General features: G+C 41.1%; 1 long non-coding RNA gene across 1 annotated transcript; it reads left to right on the top strand.

Moving 5' to 3' along the window:
• The first annotated feature begins 7419 nt into the window (after positions 1 to 7419).
• LOC118007399 lies at positions 7420 to 20697 on the top strand. Its single transcript, XR_004678410.1, has 3 exons — positions 7420 to 7529; positions 8983 to 9156; positions 20607 to 20697. It is a non-coding gene; the product is annotated as an uncharacterized LOC118007399 (long non-coding RNA).
• The last annotated feature ends 1173 nt before the right edge of the window (positions 20698 to 21870 follow it).

Raw genomic sequence — 21870 nt, 5'->3', positions numbered from 1 at the left:
ACATAAGCACCCAAAGTCCTTAGTCCACATTACAGTTCACTCTTAGTGTTATACAATCTGTGGATTTGGACAAATCTATAATGACTGCATCCACCTCGCTAGTATCATACAGAGTGTTTTCACTGCCCTGAAAATCCTCTGGGTTCTGCCTAGTCATTCCTCCCCCACAATCCCTGGCAACCGCTGATCTTTTTACTGTCTCCATAGCTTTGCCTTTTCCAGAATGTCATATGGTTGGAATCATACAGTGTGGAGCCCCTTCAGATTGGCTTCCTTCACTGAGCAATATGCATTTAAGTTTCTTCTTAATGCTTTCTTATGTTTTCTCATGGCACATTCAGTTTTTAAACTTTCATGCATACGATGTTAGATCCCAGGAAGCTGGTCTCTGTCCACTTCGAGACATCAGGGACTCCTGAGGTTACGAGAACACCTGGATCTGACCGGTGGGTCAGTACATGGGGGTGGATGCGTGGGCAGTGGTTGGCTCAATCTCCGTTTCACAGCTGAGGGATCTCCTCTCCTCACTCTACTCTGTGCTGAAACTGGGTGCGAGAAGAGAATAAATGAAACTAATTCCTCCTGGAGGAGATTACTGAGCAATTGAAAAGGGCTATTCAGAAGGGTCCTCCTTCCAGTTTCCATTATTCATCGTCATAAACAAAGGAGTAATAATGGAACTAGCAAAAGCACAGCAAATATAGGGCCAGTTTATTTGTGTACTGTGTTGAAAAATTGAAATAGACCTTTAACGTCCAGCTTCTCATTTGGTTCCACAAGAATGATGGTATATATGGCAGGAATGAGACCAGCGTTTGCATTTTTCAGGTAAGGAGCCCAAGTCTTTCTGTGGCTGTGGGGCAGAGTGAGGGCAAGACAGTTGGTGAGCCTAGCAGAGCCAGTATTCCAATTCAGGTCTCTGACACCAAGCCCATTAAGGTTTCTAGTGTGTCATCGACCCAACTCACCTTTATTGAGCAACTACCGTGCTATGCACCCTGGGCTGGGATGTGAGAGAGGGTCCCCCAGGGGGATGGTAGAAGCACAAGTCCCTCAGACACAGAGTGCCATGCCTGCTAGTCCAGCTGTGGGGCTCAGAGGCAGCAGGGACCCCCTTAGACTGGGGCTCAGGGGAGGCCTCAAAGGAGAGGTATCCCTTGACCTAGGCCCTGAGGATGGTCAGGCGTTAGGCAGAGATTTGGGGAGTGGTTACTACCTGGCAGGATTGGAGGCAGGCTCAGTACCACAGGGGAATCTATCACGTGATGCTGCGCAATGTGCAGGTGGATGCAAACAGGCTGGAGAGAGAGCTGGGTCACCAGGATCTTATGTGAGTCCCACCAGCACCCCTCCCTAACCTTCTGCTCAGGCCCTGGCCTGCTCTGTCTCCAGCTTGGGGGGGCCCTGTGCCCCAGACATGGCACACTTTCCACATCAGAGAAGGTGGCCACAAGCATGATGGGGAACTGCTCCTTGCAGGCTCCCAGCAGGAGCCTCTCTCTCTTCAGCCCCTCAGGAGGGGTTCACGCACCAGCTCCTGGGCCTCAGCGAGGCTGTGGTGGGGAGACCCAGCTCCTCAGCAGTCGCACAGGCCTCTCAGCCAGCTGCTCCACATGTGAAAGGATACAGAACAGAGATTTTCGGAAGGCTCGGCTTGGGGGGAGGGGGGAAGGGGGACTTGAAATTCAAAGCCAAGGCCCTCATATGCTCTGCACCGTGGCATCTCATCAGTCCTTCCTCTTCTCAGCAGCGTGCAGGCTCTTGCCGACTGCAGCCTGGGAGGCATCTGTTAGTCATGAGTAAAGACGGGGGCGGGGGGGGGCGAGGTGGGGCTGGAGGAGGGCAGGAGGAAGGTCTACTGAAACAAAGTGTGTTTGCTCACACACAGAAAACCACAGGCCTCCTGGAAGCAGGCACCTCACGAGGACGCCCTCCGTCTTGAACTGGTAATCAGGAGCATGTGATTGAAGGATTTAAGACTTGACTTCTCCTCGGTGGGCCTCAGGGTCCTCATTTCTGCCATAGGAGAGGCTCAGGTAAGCAGAAATATCAGGGCCTTTCAGGGGCTGATACCCTGTGTCCAGCAGGGAGAGGCTCGCCAGGCTAACTCTGAGAGCGCGCTAGTTCTCACACAGGGCAGGGAGTGCTGTAGAAGTCTCCAGTGTCCCTGGCCCATGAGGAAGGAGGGTGGGTCCTCTCTGGTCTCCTGAAGGGTGAAGCAGGCATTTCAGAAAGGCTCCCTCCTGCCCATCGGGTAACATCCAGCTCTTAACCTTTGTACCTAAGGCCTCCAGGACCTGATAATCAGCTTTCCCATGATTCCCATCAAACTGTAGTACATTCTTTCAAGGTCACAACCTCCAAGGAAACAAGGAGGTAAGAAAAGTGCCAGGGAGGCCTCAAAGCCAGAACTCAGAGTGACTAGAGTATTTCTGGAAGGCTGGACAGATGCAGGTGATCTTGTATAGAGAAAGAAAAACAGTTCTAATTTTTCTTTTTAGCGAGTAATCCTCTTAGGTAGTTATTGGGAGCGGGCAAGGAGCTGAAGGCTCCTTGAAAGTCCCTTAAGAACAGGAAATGGGAAAATAAAGTGTTTTCTCCCATTCCTTCTTCCTTCTATGGGCCTGAGAGGTAAGGGTCCTCTTGTGGCAGGGCTTATGGCCAGTGCTGAGGCCCTGCACCGGGTTCCCACCAATGAGGAGAATCAATAAACCACCTTGCCTTGGACTCCCTGTGCTCTCAGGCTCCTGTGACTAAGTTATGAGAGATTCTAGTCAGATTCTATTTTTAAGACCCTCCATTGGCTTGGAGCGATAGGTAGGTGGGAGATAGGAGGAAAAGGAAGAGGAGCAGAAGGTTTTGTGGTCTGGAAGTCTTCTATGCCTGTCTCAGAATAAGGGGCTATATCCACCAGAGGTAGATTATACTCAGGGAGGGGCTCAAATAGGACACAGGGTAGGTGTCCCTGATATAGAGGGAGGCCCCATGAGGGCTGCAAGGGGCTATGTCCACAACCCATTTGTATCTGGGGCCAACCTCAACTGTGCATTCTAGGTACAGCTAAGGGGTCATCTTTGGTGAGCAAGTCAGGTGTTTTGTACCCCTGTTACAAACTCTGTGACCTGGGCCATCACTGACCCACGGTGTGACCCTGGGAATTAGCCTGTGAGTCCCCAAGTTTTTTGCATATCTGTAAATTGGGAATTCCACTGCCCAGACCCCTCAGCAGCCTTGGGGATTAATGAAAGCCTTGTTCACAAATGTCTTGGAATCCATAAAGGTTTAGATCGATAATTAACAAGAAAGAGAAGGCATAAACATTTCAAATATATATCAACTCCCAGATCTATAACAGCCAATAAGTCTAAAAACTGAGTGGCCACAATTTCCCTCAGTGACAAGCAGCCCATGCACTTTCAAAAGTAATTCTACAATAAGCATAAATTACCACTTGGGGAAACCTTCCCTGTATGCCATGGCTATAGATTTATTAAGTGAAAATGAAACTTTTAAATAAATATCTGGAACAAAAATGTATTTCCCAATCTAATCGGACCACAGAGGCAAGAGTTTTTAAAGTGCTCTGTAGCCTGGAGAGTATAAAGCTGAGTACATTTTCTCAGAAGTCACTTGGCTGAGTCAGTCACTGCCATGCAATCTCCCTCCCTCCCTGTCGAAACACCTGGATCCTCCCGACCTCAGCCAAGAGCAGCAAGGGCACAGGAGGCCCCAGGGATCTTTCATGACCCCTCAGGGAGACGGACAGATTCTGAGGCATCTTGATTCCCTGAGAAGGTCATGATGTGGAACTCCATTTGATTCTGAACCAGCAGACTTCATTTATTCACCCTCCCAACACCATGCTCTTGCCACGGTGTCCTCCCCTGAAGGGCAGAACAGTCCAGTGGACCCAAAATATAAGACGCAAGGGACACATCAAAAGGCTAGCCAGCGCTGTGAATTGTGCAAGACTGTTGAATCTCAGATCTGTACCTCTGAAACAAATAATGCAATATATGTTAAGAAAAAAAAAAAAGAAGAAGAAGAAGAAGAAAGCAGGAGGGGAAGAATGAAGGGAGGGAAATCGGAGGGGGAGACGAACCATGAGAGACGATGGACTCTGAAAAACAAACAGGGTTCTAGAGGGGAGGGGGGTGGGAGGATGGGTTAGCCTGGTGGTGGGTATTGAGGAGGGCACATTCTGCATGGAGCACTGGGTGTTATGCACAAACAATGAATCATGGAACACTTCATCTAAAACTAATGATGTAATGTATGGGGATTAACATAAGAATAATAAATAAATAAATAAATAAATAAAATGGCAAAAAAAAAAAAAAAAGGCTAGCCAGCCCCGCCGATGCTTGACGGCACTTCCTGTGGTATGAGCTCAGTACTGGTCTCTCCCGCTGTTCTTCCAGTCCTTCCCTGTTACGGAGCTTCTCGGCTCTGGGTCTCAGCCCTTGAATAGGTTCAGTCAGTCCCACCATTGCTATGTCTTCTGACAAAGAAGGATGTGAGGACTCAGGCCTAAGCTAATCACTGTCTGGCATTCCCTGGTAGCAAGAATTTGTTCCTAAGTGGGCAGGAAACATACTTTCAAGCAATAAGAGGACATTTTCCAAGGGCTTTTGGTAGAATTTTCCTTGGTCAGAAAAAAACAAAGCAAAACAAAACAAAACAAAAAAAACCAGAAAACCCACCACCACCACCACAAAACACGCACAAAGAACCCCAGGAAGAGATGTTCTCCTCTGTTGGCAAATGTGAGGAAGTATTGCTGTTGGTAGGCATCTTGCGATAGCAAAGAGAACCAGCCTTAGGGTAAAGCTGAACCTGTGGAAGGGAGAACAGGGATGAAAAGGAAATAGGTTTCCGATGACCCCAGAGACGGACTAGGCTAATTTCTTTTTCCCTGAGGAAGTCCATGTTCTAACCCGAGTGTCAAGTGCTGTCAGAGTTAGGGTATCTCAGACCGTTGATGCTTCCAGCCTGTTCCTGGGGAGGGATGTCAGGGTTGCATTATATTACGGTACATAATGGCTGCGGTTAACATACTCATACAGTATTTTGTGAAGCATTTTTCCTTAATGTTCTTGAGGGATATTGATCTGTAATTTTATTTTTTTGTAATGTCTTATAGGTTTTGGTCTTAGGATTATGCTGGCAGCGTAAAGTGATTTGGAAAGTATTTGTCTCCATGTATTTTTCATTAAAAGTTTGTATAAAATTAGTGTTATTTCTTCCTTAAATGTTTGACAGAATTCACCAGTAAAATTATTTGGTATTTTTTGATTAGAAAAACCCAATTTCTTTATAAAGTGCTATTCAGATTTTATTTCATCTTGTGCCATTTTGGTAAGTTATATTTTTTTCAAAAAAATGCATCCGTGTCACCCAAAATGTTTAATTTGTTGGTATACAGTTTGTCATAATATTATTTTATTATCCATTTCATATCTGTAGGGTGCACAGATATAACATCTTTCACTCACAATATTGTTAATTTGTGCTCTTCTTCATTCTTTTCTGAATATGATCAGTCTAAGTATTTCTCAATTTTGTTGAATTTTTTCCTTCAAATAACTGAACTTGGGGTTTCTTAGTTTGCTATTTTTTTTGTTCTAAATTTAATTGATTTGTTGCTTTCATCCATATTTATATCCTCCTTTTACCTGGATTTACTTTGCTTTTGTTTCTAACTTCTTAAAGTAGGACCTTAAGTCATTCTTTTAGATCTTTCTTTAGATCTATCTGTAGACATTAAAGCTGTATATTTTCCTCTAAACACTGATTTAGCTGAATGCCAATTTTAACATGTTGCATTTTTATTATCATTGAGTTTAAAATATTTTGTTATTGCATTGTCTTTTTTTTTTAAGATTTTATTTATTTATTTGACAGAGAGAGAGAAAGCACAAGCAGGAGGAGTGGCAGGCAGAGGGAGAGGGAGAAGCAGACTCCCTGAGGAGCAGGGAGCCCGATGCGACACTTGATCCCAGGACCCCGGGATCATGACCTGAGCTGAAGGCAGATGCTTAACCAACTGAGCCACCCAGGAGCCCCATCCTATCTTTTTTGACTAACATTATTTAAATATGTGCTGTTTACTTTCCAAGTATTTGGACTCTTTAAAGATGTTTTATTAATGAATCCTAATTTAATTTCATTATGGTCAGAAAACATACTTGATATGGTTTCAGTCCTTTTGAATACGTAGGGCCTTGTTTTGTGGCCCAGTATATGATCTTATATACATTTGAAAAGGACATGTATTCTCCTGTTGTTGGTGGTAATGTTCTACAAATAATAATTACATCAATGATATGAGCAATACATTACTTTTATCTAGTTATTATTTTAATAATATTATATTTGTATGCTTATACAATATATTATAATTAGAGTATAATATAAATTATGCAATATACATAAATATAGTATATAATATATAAATATATTTGTATAATATTTAATATTTATATAATATTTAGCTATTAAACTGTGATTATGAAATTATCTATTTCTCTCTCTTTTCAAATATACCTCTCCATTTATTTAGATCTTTGGTTTCTTTCTTTCTTTCTTTTTTTAAGATTTTGTTTATTTGAGGTAGAGCGAGAGCGAGTGAGAGAGCACGCAAGAGAGAGGGGCAGAGGGAGAGGGAGAAGCTCCCACTGAGTAGGGAGCCTGATGTGGGGCTCAGTCCCAGTGGGATCACAACCTGAGCCGAAGGCAGACACTTAACCGACTGAGCCACCCAGGTGCCCCTTCTTTGGTTTCTTTTAAACTATAATGTGTGGTTTCAGCATACATATGCTGTACGTATTTTTTTAGACTTACATCTAAGTATATAATATCTTTAGTGATTGCAAATGACATTTTAAATTTAAGTTTCCATGTGTTCATTACTTATACACAGAAGTACAACTGATTTTGAATGCTGGTATCATATCCTGTGACCTTGACAAACTCACTAATTAGTTGTGGAGTTTTTTCTATAAATTCCTTGGATTTTCTTCTATTTCTCTTTTTAATTATGCAAGTTTTTGCTTTATGTGTTTTGAAACTCTTCCATTAGCCACATAGATGTTTGTAGTCATCATGAATACCTGAAGAATTGACTCTATTATCATTACCAGGTGTTTCTCTTTTTGTCCAGTAATAACTCTATTTTGAAATCTATTTTATTTCATAAAAGTACAGACATCTTTGTCTTCTTATGCTTACTGTATTCAAAGTATATATTTTTCCATTCCTCCGCTTTCAAACTATCTCTCTTTATATTTGTTTTTATTATTTATATTTTTTATTATTATTATTTTTTTTAGAGAGAGAGAGAGAAGGTAAGGAGGGGCCGCAGGACAGGGAGAGAGAGTCTCAAGCGGACTCCACGTCCAGAAAGGAGCCTGACACGGGGCTCGATCTCACCACCCTGAGGATCATGACCTGAGCTGAAATCAAGAGTCAGACGCTGAACCCACTGACCCACTCAAGCATTCCTCAAGCTATCTCTCTTTATATCTGACGTGAGTCTTACATCTTGCTTTCAAGAGTAAAATTTTCTTTTGTTTTAATCCATTCTGACAGTTTTCTGCCTTCTGCTTAGAGTGTTTTATTCATTAACATTTAATGCTATTATCAACATTTGGTGTAAGCCTACCATTGTATTATTTACCTTCTACTTATTTCAATTTTTTTTTAAATTCTGTTACTCCTTCCTGCCTTTTTTTTTTTTTTTGGATTATTTGAATAAAGGTTTTTTAAAATTTCATTTTAATGTATCCATTGGCTTTTTGGCCTTACCTTTTGCATATTTATTGGTGGTTTATTAAGGGCTCTAGGGTTTAAAATATACAGCATTAACTTTTCATAGTCTAGTTAGACTGTTTTTGATATATTTTGTATGTATTACATTTGCACTAAATGCCACATGACAATGTTATAATTTTGTTTTAACCAGTTCTGCATTTCTTTTTTTTTTTTTTTTAAAGATTTTACTTATTTATTTGACAGAGAGAGACATAGCGAGAGAGGGAACACAAGCGGGGGAGTAGGAGAGGGAGAAGCAGGCTTCCCCGCAGAGCAGGGAGCCCGATGTGGGGCTCGATCCCAGGGTCCTGGGATCACGACCTGAGCCGAAGGCAGACGCTTAATGACTGAGCCACTCAGGCGCCCCTAGTTCTGCATTTCTTAAATAATTAAAAGAAAAAACATTGTCTTTTTATGTAAGCCAAGATATTTACCATTTCCAATGGTAGTCGTTTCTTCTTGAATATCTGAGTTTCCATCTACTTTCATTTCCCTTCTGTCTAACATACTTCCTCTCTGTTCTTTTGGGTTTATTTTATGTTATTTTATTTTCCTGAAACTGACTTTATTTACCTTTCATTCTTGAAGGATATCTTTCCTGAGTATAGAATTAGGGTTCGCAGTTTCCCACCCCTCTCCAGAACCTTAAAATGCTGTTCCTTTGTCTTCTGATACCTATATATTTGAATGAAGTCACTTAGTTCCTCCATATCAAATGTGAATTTTTGTCTTTATATTCTTTTGTAATTGTCTCGTTAGTTTTCATCAATTTTACTATGATTTACTTAGGCATGGTTTTCTTAATACTGCGCTTGAGTTTTGCTGCATTTCATAATTCTATAAATTTATGTACTTCACCAAATTTGTAAAAAATGAGTTCACTGTTTCCTCGATTATTTTCTTCTGCCCCATATTCTCTTTCCTCAGCTTCTGAGACTCCAATTACCCATATTTTAGGCCTTTTGACATTGTTCCACATGTCCTAGAAACTGTCCTTCCCGAACTTTAATTTTTTTGTTCTTTAAATTGGATAATGCTATTAATCTATCTTCAATTTCATTGATTCTTTCCTTTTTCATCTCCATTCCACTTTTATCAGGGTTCTCTATGTAAATAGAACCAATAGTATGTGTGTGTATGTATGTACAATGTTTGTTTGTTTGTTTTAAGGAATTGGTTCTCAACCTTGTGGAGGCTGGCAAGTCCAAGATTTACTAAGTGGCTGAGTGGGCCGGCAGGCTAGACACCCAGGGAAGAGCCAATGTGGCAGTTCAAGTTTGAAGACCATCAAGCAAGACTATCAAGCAAGCCATTAAGCAATGCCATCCTTCTCGCCTGGGAAAGGTCAGTGTTTGTTTTAATAAGACCTTCAGCTAATTGGATGAGGCCTGTTCACATTATGGAGGGTAATCACATTATGGAGGGTAATCAGCTTTCTACAAGCTCACTGATTTATGTGTTACTTTCATCCTAAAAACACCTTCGCAGAAACATCTAGAATAATGTTTTGACCAAGTATCTGGGCACTGTAGTCCACCCAGGTTAGCACATAATATTAACCATCACACTACTGTTATGCCTGGCTAGTGAAATTTTTATTTTAGATATTATAATTGTTAAACATAGAAATTTCTATTTGGTTCTTTGTGTAGTTTCTATTTCTCTGATGATAGTTTCTATCTTTTCATTCATTGTAAGCATTTTAAAATCTCTCATGAGGCATTATTATAGTAGTGGGTTTAGAATCCCTGTGGGGTCATTATACTACCGTTGTCATCTCAGAGATCATTTCCACTGATAGTTTTTTCTCTTGAGGTCGAACCACATTTTCTTGATTCCTCACGTCACATAATTTTGGATCACATCTCGAGTATTGTGAATGTTATATTGTGGAGATTATGGATTTTTAAATATTCTTCCAAAGAGTCTTGTTTTTTTTTTGGAAGAGAATGAACTTGGTTTGAAGGAAACTGCAAACTCTTATCTTTTGGGAGACATGTTTAAATCTCAGTTCCTTCCCCTTTTAGCTCAGACACACACATGTACATGAATTAGGGATTGGCCAGAGGCTTGGGCAGAACGTAAATGCAAAATTTGTAACTACTTCTCTTTTGTGCTCTTTTTTTTCGAAATCCCCCTTCACTTCTCAACTCTCTTGTTGCTCAGACTTTTTCCTCTAGTTCCTCTAGTTTCAGGCTAGAAAGACTTGAGACATTCACTAGGGTTTACCCTCTGGCTAAAAGCTGGGATAACAGGGAATGCACACAGTGTCATTCCTTTTTGCAAGTGCTCATCTGTCTCCAGAATATTGCTACTTTTGTTCTGCTCCAGTAATTGTGGGTGGTTGTTTTAGTTGCTGTTGTGTGTGTTGCCCAGAATTTATAGTTTTATTTGCATGAGAGACCAGTCTAGTAGAAGCTACTAAATTATACTAGCAACAAACATCCTATCTTACTTTTGAAGGATATTTTTCTTGTATATGTGTGACTAAAAGGACTTTTTAAAAAATTTCAGCATTTTCAAGATATTGTCACTTTGTCATCTGACTTCCATGGTTTCTGTCCTGTTATTACTCTTATTACTGTTCCACTATTTGTATTGTGTCTTTTTTCTCCTGTGGTATTTTTAATATTTCTCCTTGGTCTTTAATTTTATAAATTTGAATATGACATTCCTAGGTGATTTTTTTGGTTATTTTTTATTTTACTTGGAATTAGCTGAACTCCTTCTATCTGTGGATTAATTTCTTTTACCCATTTGAAGAATTCTCAGCCAACATAACCTCAAACCTTTACTTTCCTTATTTCTTCTTTATTTTTTCCTGGGACTCCAGTTCCAAGGATGTCAGACTATTTGATTTTTGTCCTCTAGATTTTGGATGTTCTGCTCATTTTTTTTTTTTTTATTATTTCTTTTTGTTTTCCTTCTTCTCTTCCTCTTCTTCCTTCTACATATAGTATCAGTTGGCCTGTCTTCGAATTCACTGATCCTTTCTTTGCTTTATGTAGTCTGTTGTTAAATCCTTTAAATGGATTCCTCCTTTTTCATGTAGTAATTTTCTTTTTTTTTTTTTTTAAGATTTTATTTATTTGCCAGAGAGAGAATGAGAGACAGAGAGCATGAGAGGGAGGAGGGTCAGAGGGAGAAGCAGACTCCCCGCTGAGCAGGGAGCCCGATGCGGGACTCGATCCTGGGACTCCGGGATCATGACCTGAGCCGAAGGCAGTCGCTTAACCAACTGAGCCACCCCGGCGCCCCTCATGTAGTAATTTTCATGGAATCATACAAGCTATAGTCTCCTTTCACTTAGCCTAACAGATTTGAAGTAAACACACGTTATTGCAAATGTCAGTTTGCCCATTCATTTTTATTGCAGAATAGTATTCAATCATATGGGTATGCCACAAGTTTGTTTATTCATACGGGATGAAGAACATTTGAGATGTTGCCAGTTCTTGGCAGTTTTGAATAAAGTCTCTGTAAACATTCACACAGAGTTTTTATGTAAACATAAGTTGTAATTTCTCTTGAGTAAATATCTGGGAAGGGGATGGCTGAGTCATATGGTATGTATGATAGTCAACTTTTAAGAAACTAAAATTATTTCCAAAGTGGTTACATGACTTTACATTCCCACTAGCAGTGAATTAGAGTTCTAGTACTGTAAAGTCTTGGCAGTACTTGGTATTGTCAGGAAAAAAAATGTATATAACAATTCTTGCTGTTGTGTAAGTTTTTTGGAGCTTTTATTTGCTCTAATGACATATGAATGCTGAGCAAATTTTCATGTGCTTATTTTTCACCATTTCTTTGGTAAATGAAAATAACTATCCTAGGGTCATAAAATGAATTGAGAAATGTTTTCTCATTTTTGATTTTTTTTTTAATTTTATTATGTTATGTTAGTCACCATACAATACATCATTAGTTTTTGATGTGGTGATCCACGATCCATTGTTTTTGTATAACACCCAGTGCTCCACGCAGTACGTGCCCTCCTTAATACCCATCACCAGGCTAACCAATCCCCCCTCCCTCCTTCCCTCTAAAACCCTGTTTGTTTCTCAGAGTCCATAGTCTCTCATGGTTCATCTCTCCCTCCGATTTCCCTCCCTTCATTTTTCCCTTCCTTCTCCTAATATCCTCCATGCTATTCCTTATGTTCCACAAATAAGGGAAACCATATGATAATTGACTTTCTCTGCCTGACTTATTTCACTTAACAGATCTCCTCCAGTCCCATCCATGTTGATGTAAAAGTTGGGTATTCATCTTTTCTGATGGCTGAGTAATATTCCATTGTATATATGGACCACATCTTCTTTATCCATTCATCTGTTGAAGGGCATCTCAGCTCTTTCCACAGTTTGGCTATTGCGGACATTGCTGCTATGAACATTGGGGTGCATATGGCCCTTCTTTTCACTACATCTGTGTCTTTGGGGTAAATACCCAGGAGTGCAATTGCTGGGTCATAGGGTAGCTCTATTTTTAAATTTTTGAGGCACCTCCACACTGTTTTCCAAAGTGACTGTACCAACTTGCATTCCCACCAACAGTGTAAGAGGGTTCCCCTCCACAACCTCTCCAACATGTGTTGTTTCTTTCCCTGTCCATTTCTGCCATTCTAACTGGTAAGGTAGTATCTCAGTGTGGTTTTGATTTGAATTTCCCTGATGGCTAATGATGATGAATATTTTTTCATGTGTCTGTTAGCCATTTGTGTCTTCTTCAGAGAAGTGTCTTTTCATATCTTCTGCCCACTTTTTGACTTGATTATTTGTTTTTTGGGTGTTGAGTTTGAGAAGTTCTTTATAGATCTTGGATACCAGCCCTTTATCTGTAGTGTCATTTGCAAATATCTTCTCCTGTTCTGTGGGTTGCCTCTTTGGTTTGTTGACTCTTTCCTTTGCTGTGCAGAAGCTTTTTATCTTGATGAAGTCCCAAAAGTTCATTTTTGCTTTTGTTTCACTAGCTTTTGGAGATGTATCTTGAAAGAAGTTGCTGTGGCCGATGTCAAAGAGGTTACTGCCTATGTTCTCCTCTAGGATTTTGATGGATTCCTGTCTCACATTGAAGTCTTTCATCCACTTTGAGTTTATCTTTGTGAATGGTGTTAGAGAATGGTTGAGTTTCATTCTTCTGCATGTGGCTGTCCAATTTTCCCAGCACCATTTATTGAAGAGACTGTCTTTTTTCCATTGCATGTTTTTTCCTGCTTTGTCAAAGATTATTTGACCATAGAGTTGAGGGTCCATATCTGGGTTCTCTACTCTGTTCCATTGGTCTATATGTTTGTTTCTGTGCCAGGACCATGCTGTCTTGGTGATCACAGCTTTGTAATATAGCTTGAAACCGGGCAATGTAATGCCCCCAGCTTTGTTTTTCTTTTTCAACATTTCCTTGGCGATTTGGGGTCTTTTCTGATTCCATACAAATTTTAGGATTGTTTGTTCCAGCACTTTGAAAAATGTCATTGGAATTTTGATCGGGATGGCATTGAAGGTATAGATTGCTCTGGGTAGCATAGACATTTTTTTTTTTTTAGCATAGACATTTTAACAATGTTATTCTTCTGATCCATGAGCATGGAATATTTTTCCATCTTTTTGTGTCTTCTTCAATTTCTTTCATGAGTGTTCTGTAGTTCCTAGAGTATAGATCCTTTACCTCTTTGGTTAGGTTTATTCCGAGGTATCTTATGGTTTTGGGTGCTATTGTAAATGGAATCGTTTCTCTAATTTCTCTTTCTACAGTTGCGTTGTTAGTGTATAAGAAAGCAACTGATTTCTGTGCATTGATTTTGTATCCTGCCACATTACTGAATTGTTGGATGAGTTCTAGTAATTTGGGGGTGGAGTCTTTTGGGTTTTCCACATAGGTATCATGTCGTCTGTGAAAAGAGAGAGTTTGACTTCTTCTTTGCCAATGTGAATACCTTTTATTTCTTTTTGTTGTCTGATTGCTGTTGCTAGGACTTCTAGTACTATGTTGAACAATAGCGGCGAGAGTGGGCATCCTTGACGTGTTCCTAATCTTAAGGGAAAGGCTCTCAGCTTTTCCCCACTGAGGATGATATTCGCTGAGGTTTTTCATAGATGGATTTTATGAACTTGAGGAATATTCCCTCTATCCCTATACTCTGAAGAGTTTTAATCAGGAAAGGATGTTGTATTTTGTCAAATGCTTTTTCTGCATCAATTGAGAGGACCATATGGTTCTTCTCCCTCCTCTTATTAATGTGTTCTATCACATTGATTGATTTGCGAATGTTGAACCACCCTTGCATCCCAGGGATAAATCCCACTTGGTCGTGGTGGATGATCCTTTTAATGTATTGTTGGATCCTATTAGCTAGGATTTTGTTGAGGATTTTGGAATCCATATTCATCAGGGATATCGGTCTGAAATTCTCCTTTTTGATGGGGTCTTTGCCTGGTTTGGGGATTAAGGTAATGCTGGCCTCATAGAATGAGTTTGGAAGTTTTCCTTCTGTTTCTATTTTTTGAAACAGCTTCAGGAGAATAGGTATTATTTCTTCTTTGTTTGGTAGAATTCCCCAGGGAATCCATTAGGCCCTGGACTCTTGTTTTTTGGGAGGTTTTTGATCACTGCTTCGATCTCGTTACTGGTTATTGACCTATTCAGGTTGTCAATTTCTTCCTGTTTCAGTCTTGGCAGCTTATAGGTTTACAGGAAGGCCTCCATTTCATCCAGATTGCTCAGTTTATTGGCATATAGTTGTTGATAATAATTTCTAATAATTGTTTCTATTTCCTTGGTGTTAGTCGTGATCTCTCCCCTTTCATTCATAATTTTATTAATTTGGGTCCTTTCTCTCTTCTTTTGGATAAGTCTGGCCAGTGGTTTATCGATCTTATTAATTCTTTCAAAGAACCAACTTCTAGTTTCATTGATCTGATCTACTGTGTTTCTGGTTTCTATTTCATTGATTTCTGTCCTAATTTTAATTATTTCTCTTCTAATGCGTGGCTTAGGCCTCATTTGTTGCTTTTTCTCTAGTTCTTTAAGGTGTAGAGTTACTTGGTGAATTCAGGATTTTTCTATTTTTTTGAGTGAGGCTTGGATGGCTATGTATTTCCCCCTTAGGACCGCCTTTGCAGTATCCCATAGGTTTTGGACTGATGGGTTTTCGTTCTCATTGGTTTCCATGAATTGTTTAAGTTCTCCTTTGATTTCCTGGTTGACCCAAACATTCTTGAGCAGAGTGGTCTTTAGCTTCCAAGTGTTTGAATTTCTGCCAAATTTTTTCTTGTGATTGAGTTCCAGTTTTAGAGCATTGTGGTTTGAGAATATGCAGGGAATAATCTCAGTCTTTTGGTATTGGTTGAGACCTGATTTGTGACCCAGTATGTGGTCTATTCTGGAGAAAGTTCCATGCATGCTCGAGAAGAATGAGTAGTCTGTTGTTTTAGGGTGGAATGTTCTGTAAATATCTATGAGGTCCACCTGGTCCAATGTATCATTCAAAGCTCTTGTTTCCTTGTTGATTTTCTGCTTAGATGATCTGTCCATTGCTGAGAGTGGAGTACTGAGGTCTCCTACAATTAACGTATTGTTATCAATATGACTCTTTATTTTGGTTAACAGTTGGCTTATGTAGATGGCTGCTCCCATGTTGGGGGCATAGATATTTACAATTGTTAGATCTTCTTGTTGGATAGACCCTTTAAGAATGATATAGTGTCCTTCTGTGTCTCTAATTACAGACTTTAGTTTAAAATCTAATTTGTCTGATACAAGAATTGCTACCCCAGCTTTCTTCTGAGTTCTGCTGGCATGGAAGATGGATCTCCATCCCTTTACTTTCAGTCTGGATGTATCTTTAGGTTCAAAATGAGTCTCTTGTAGGCAGCATATGGATGGGTCCTGTCTTTTTATCCAATCTGCAACCCTGTGCCGTTTTATGGGAGCATTTAGGCCATTCACGTTGAGAGTGATTATTGAAAGATATGAATTAATTGTCATCATGTTGCCTGTGAAGACGTTGTTTTTATAGATTGTCCCTGTAAATTTCTGTTGTAGATCACTCTTGGGGTCTTTCTCCTTTTATAGAACCCCCCTTAATATTTCTTGCAGGGCCGGCTTAGTGGTCACATATTCTTTCAGTTTCTGCCGGTCGTGGAAGCTCTGCATCTCTCCATCCATTCTACATGACAGCCTTGCCGGATAAAGTATTCTTGGCTGCATGTTCTTCTCATTTAGTACTCTGAATTTGTCTTGCCAGGCCTTTCTGGCTTGCCAGGTCTCTGTGGATAGGTCTGACGTTATTCTGATGTTCCTCCCTCTATACGTAAGGAATCTCTTCCCCCTAACTGCCCTTAAGATGGTTTCCTTGGTTCTAAGATTTGCAAGTTTTACTATTACATGCCGGGGTGTTGGCCTGTTTTCCTTGATCTTGGGAGGGGTCCTGTCTGCCTCTAGGATGCGAATGTTTGTTTCATTCCCCAGATTAGGGAAGTTCTCAGCTATGATTTACTCAAATACATCTTCTAGTCCTCTTTCTCTCTCCACTCCCTCCGGGATTCCAATGATTCTGACATTGGAACGCTTCATGGTGTCATTTATTTCTCTGATTCTATTTTCATGGATTCTGAGTTGTTTTTCCCTGGCCTCCTCTTTTCCCTTTTTATCTATTATATTGTATTCCAGGTCGCTTATTCGTTCTTCTGCCTCACTTACCCTAGCTGTTAGATTATCTAGATTGGATTGGATCTCATTGATAGCATTTTTAAGTTCTGCCAATTCACCTTTCATTTCTGCCCTTAGAGACTCTATGTTGCCCATTAATTGATTTCTCCATTCTAGCCATTGTCTTCACAATTGCTAGCCTGAATTCCATCTCCGACATCTTGGTTATGTCTGCATCCATTTGTAAATCTGCAGCATAAGTCATAATCTCGGAGTCTTTTCTGTTTTGGGGGCTCCTCATCCTAGTCATTCTGTTGAGGGGTGTTTGAGGGAATGTATAGAGTCGAAATTATTGACCAGAACCCAAGCAAGATGCACCTGTTTTCTTGGGACCTTAGGGTTGCTGGCCTCTTGTTTTCCCAGCCTGTCTTCTGGGGGGGGGCCTGCCTTGCTGTTACTCAGGCAACCCTGTTTGGGCGGAGTTGCCCTGCGCCCCTGTGGCGGGGGATGGGCTCAGCGGGAATCAGTCTTTGGGGCTTTTGTTCTCTGGCGCCTTTCCCTGGCGGCTTTCCGCGTCTCTTCCGTGGGTCAGAGCAGAAGAGACCATTTCCAACCCTCTGCCTCAGAGCAGAGAGACCGCAGTCTGTTCTTCAGTGAGCTCTCCAGGCCACACTGTCCCCGTTTCTGTCTGTGCTGCTATAAACTGCAGCGTCCTGGATTGTGCGCCCCTCCACAGCGCCCCCAGTCCTGCCTCCAGGTCGGGGCACGACTCTGCCCTTTGTGTTTCTAAAACCGGCAGCCGCTCCCAGTTTGCATGCCTGACTCCGCTGCTCAGGGTTTCCACCCCAGGGGCTGCAGTTCACCGGCAGGACCCTGGCGCACCAGGTTTCCCTCTCGGAGGCTGCAGTTCGCATGCGCGTGACCGTCACTCCGGTTTCTGTCCGGGGTGGGGGGGTGGGGGGATGGGGGGGTGGGCTGCGGTTTGCGTGCGCGTGACCCCGCCGGTCTGGTTTTCCGCCCCGGGGCTGCCCTAAAGTTCTTTCCCGATGCTACCGGTCTGCGAGTCTGTGCCCCGTCCGCAGTGCGCGAGGCTGTCACTCACCAGTGGTGTAGGATCCCCACGGCCAGGCACCCTCCCGCTGCCATTTATCCTCTGATATCTGCCCACGGAATCACGGCTCTCCGCTTTGTACCTCAAAACCAACTGCCTGCGATATTCTGTTTGTAGAGATCCAGATCTTACATCTCAGGCTGGTTTCGTGGGTGCTCAGAGTGGTCTGGTAGTTATCCAGCTCAATTCCGGGGACCAGTTGAAATAGGGTCCCCTATTCCTCCGCCATCTTTCCTTCCTCTACATCATTTTTGATTTTTTTAAAAAGATTATTTATTTATTTATTTATTTATTTATTTATTTATTTATTTATTTATTTATTCATTTATTTATTTAAAGAGCGCGCGAGAGAGAGACAGACAGACACAGAGAGCATGAGTGGGGGGACCGGTAGGGGGAGAGGGAGAAGCGGACTCCACACTGAGCAGGAAGCCCGACCTGGAGCTCCATCCCAGGACCTTGAGGTCATGACCTGAGCTGAGTCGCTGAACTGACTGAGCCACACAGGCGCCCCTCATTTTCAATTTTCTTGAACAATTTGTGTAAAACTGACATTTTGCCCTTAAATGTTTGATAGAATGTACCGTTGAAACTAACTGGGTCTGAGATATTTGCATGTGTGTGTGTTGGTGTGTGTGTGGGGGGGTGGTTGTGGGGTAGGTTTCTTAACTACAGCTTAATTTATTTAATAAATACAGGAATATTTAGGTTAGCTATTTTTTCTTTGCTGAGTTTAATAATAGATATTTTCCAAGGAATTTTCCTACTTTATATAATGTATAGAATTTATATATATAAAATTGATATATTATTATTCTTTTAATCTAAAAGCTCTCTAGCCATGTCTCTCTTTTATTACTGAAATTGGCAATCTGGTTTTTTTCCTTGTTAAATCTAGCTAGAGATTTTTGAATTTTATTGATTATTTCAATAAGCCAGATTTTTATTTCATTGATAGTTTTCATTGCTTTGCTTTTCTGATATCAAAATGTCATCGGTTTTTGCCTTGTGTGTGTGTGTAATTTAATAGTTGTCTTTTGTAATAGTTGTCATACTTGAGTTTGAGTGTATTTCTTTCTTTTTAATTCCCTGTTGACGTAGTGCTTCAGAAATTCTTATAGTGAAGGCCTGTAACTGTTAAACTACTTTATACTTTGTGTAGGTGTGCATGTCTTTATTTTGTTCCCATTCCAAAATATACTTTTGTATATAAAATTCCAGATTTGGCCATCTCCTTGCAGCATTTTGCATATTTTAACCTACCATTTTCTGTCTCCTGTCACTCTGTTATTAAGTCTGCTTTACGTCCTACTGTTGAAACATTGTGGTAGCCTATCTTTTTTCTCCAGCTTCCTTTGTCATTTTTCTCTTCACTCTTAATCTTTATTTATTATTATTTTATTATTTTTTAAAGATTTATTTATTTATTTATTTATTTGAGACAGAGAGAATGAGAGACAGAGAGCATGAGAGGGAGGAGGGTCAGAGGGAGAAGCAGACTCCCCGCCGAGCAGGGAGCCCGATGCGGGACTCTGTCCAGGGACTCCAGGATCATGACCTGAGCTGAAGGCAGTCACTCAACCAACTGAGCCACCTAGGCGCCCACTCTTAATCTTTATGATACCTGCATGTGACTGTATTTTTATTAGTCATTGAAGTGAAATGTTAGTCTGCAAACTCATGTGTTCCACCAATTCTGTGAAATTTTGTCTTCCTACTTTCTTACTCTTCTCTTCTCTTCATTTAAAATACACATTTGACAATTTTTTAAACTCTGTAGCTTTTCTATCTCTTAGTTGATAAATTCCTTTGCACTATTTTCCAATTCCTCTTTTGCTGTGTCAAGTCTGGATAGTATTATGTCTTTCTCATCGAAGTGACTCTATTTTTCACTTCCTGTTCTTGTTCAATTTCTGCCCATTTCTGTTTCATGTTTTCCTGGAAATTGTTCCTTTATCTCTTCGATATTCCTACACAAATTTATTTTGTAATTTTTCTTTAGCTGTTCTATAAAATTAATTTCACATAAAGAGAACAGCTTTTCAATCAGTATTTGGCTGTCTTTCTTACCATAAGATATATTTGTGCCTTTAACATTTGCATCTTAGATGGATTTGAAAGCTTACTCCCCCCTCTATATGTATCCTTCATATCCTATAAAGTTCGAAGGTGCCATGCTGCCTTGTAGACCACAGATGAGCTCCGTATCTAAGGCACTTCTGCATTTCTTCCCTGTGGCACTTTCGTGGACATGACAAACCCTGTCTCTGAGCCAGTAGGTAGCCTGGTTCCACTTCTGGTATTTGTGCTCTCCTGTACCCCTTCTCCTGTGAACCTGAGCTCGGGGCAGAATCAACCACAGCCTCATGTCATGATTGGGAGCTGCCCCTATGGCACTTTACTCCAGGTGCGGACTATAGCTTTAATCTCCCAATTTGTGTGGAGCACTTTTAGTCCATTTTGCCCCATGGATTACTGGCCACCACTGCTTTGGTTTGGATCACGACCCAGAAGGCTTGTGGCTTCAGCTCTGCTCATTGCTTTGCGTTTAAGTTTTGTTTCAGTCCATGGTGACGTTTGTTAGGTTTTTGAGCCCAACTCTCTCTTTTCAGATTTCTCTTTTTATGCTTAATTTATCATTGCTTTGTGTTTAAAGCTGACAGAGGGTATTAGACATATATTTAATGTCATCTCTATCAGAAGTCTTCTTGTCTTTTTCTAAGAAGAGAGCTGAGATTCAGGAGGGGGATCTGTCTGGTCTAAGGCCTTAGAGGGGGCTTGTCCCAGAGCCTGAGCGGGTCCTCAGATCTCCCAACTCCAGGCCCTGGGGCCTTTTCACTGTCCCCAGGTGCTCAGAAACTGCGCCGAAGGGCAGGTCTCAGCGCTGAGCTGCTTCCTGCTTCCTTGCAGGAATGGACTAGGAGGCAGCTGCTGGAGAGAATCACCTAATGTTCCCTGAGAAGGTAGAGAAGATGTTTAACAGATTTCATCACCCCCAAAGTCTTGTCTGACTAAAAACCTTGTCTTTCAGCAAGCTGTCACTGCCTGAGGGAAGCACACCCGTGTGTGGTGCCACACGCAGCCGATGACCTTTGCATTCACCGCAACAACTGAAGCTCTAGAAACGGCAAGTTTTTCCCTTTGGAGGCAATGTGGCTTCCTTACAAAGAAGAGATATGAAGGGAAATTTTGATTTTCAATTTGAAATAGGCAAACATTTAATTGTGTGCTGCACAAATATAATTGTCAGTTGAAAAATGTCACTCAGCTGAAGAAAGAAAGTGTTCCAGGTGGTATGTGTATGTGTAGGGGGAAAAAAAAACCTGGTTGCTGGGAGCCGTCACCTGATCGGACACCCATTCCTCATAGTATTGCAGAGCTTTGTAATTAAAAGCTGTCTGATGGAACTATTTTACGACTTAGAAGTCTGTAAAGATAAAGCTATCAAGCAAATTCCCAACTGAAATCAAGATTTTTCAGTTAGAATTAGAAGGTAGATATTTTTCCTCCTTTTCATTACTTTAAAAATTAGAGAGAAATACTTTTGGTCTCTCTAGGCCTAGCAAATATGCTGGAGGTTGAAAATGACTTTAGATTATCTTCACACTCTGGTTGGGCTGCTGCAATGCACGGAGACCTCTTACTCCTGCAGCTACTTGCTCGTTGCACGTCTGTGGGGCTACTTTCTCCCTCATTTCTATAATTCAAAGCTCCAGATGGAACCCGACACCCTCAGAGAGCTACTTTTACTTGCAAAACGTGTATTGGGAGATGATTCAAGTTCCGTACATTGCACTGTTTGGGATCTCTCACCACCCAGCGGTGGTATGAGTGGGTATTCCGCCGAGCGAATGCCAGAAGGAAGGTGGTTGCAGATAAAGGGCATCCACAAACCTCAGAAGATTGTCATCACTGAGAACAGCTCCAGGAAGGGGGTATTTCCCTTGCTATGTCCTAAGATTAACGTGTGTAGCAATTGACCGATGTGAGTAGGCCAAGTGGGGGGTGTTTAAAGGATCAAGTCAGTGTTCGTCTAATGCTTTGAAGATAAAGGTGAAGACAGTAGGGCAAATTCCTATTCTTGCAAATGATCTAATAATTACTGTAATAATTATCCTCATCCAACCATAGACCAACAATATATTTGAGAACATTGAATTTCATTAAAGTATCGTGCATCTCAGCGGCAGTTGGGCTCATTGTAATAGTGCAGATCAAATAACCGTGGGTAGCAAGGCCCCTCTGCTCACTCTCTCACACCTTGCAATCAAGTAACATACAATAGCAAATATACT

The sequence above is a fragment of the Mirounga leonina genome, unplaced genomic scaffold, assembly GCF_011800145.1.
Source record: "Mirounga leonina isolate KUSES-001 unplaced genomic scaffold, KU_Mleo_1.0 Mir_125, whole genome shotgun sequence".
NCBI lineage: Eukaryota > Metazoa > Chordata > Mammalia > Carnivora > Phocidae > Mirounga > Mirounga leonina.
Note: the sequence above shows the minus strand (reverse complement) of the source record. Positions and strands in the feature narration are given on the sequence as shown.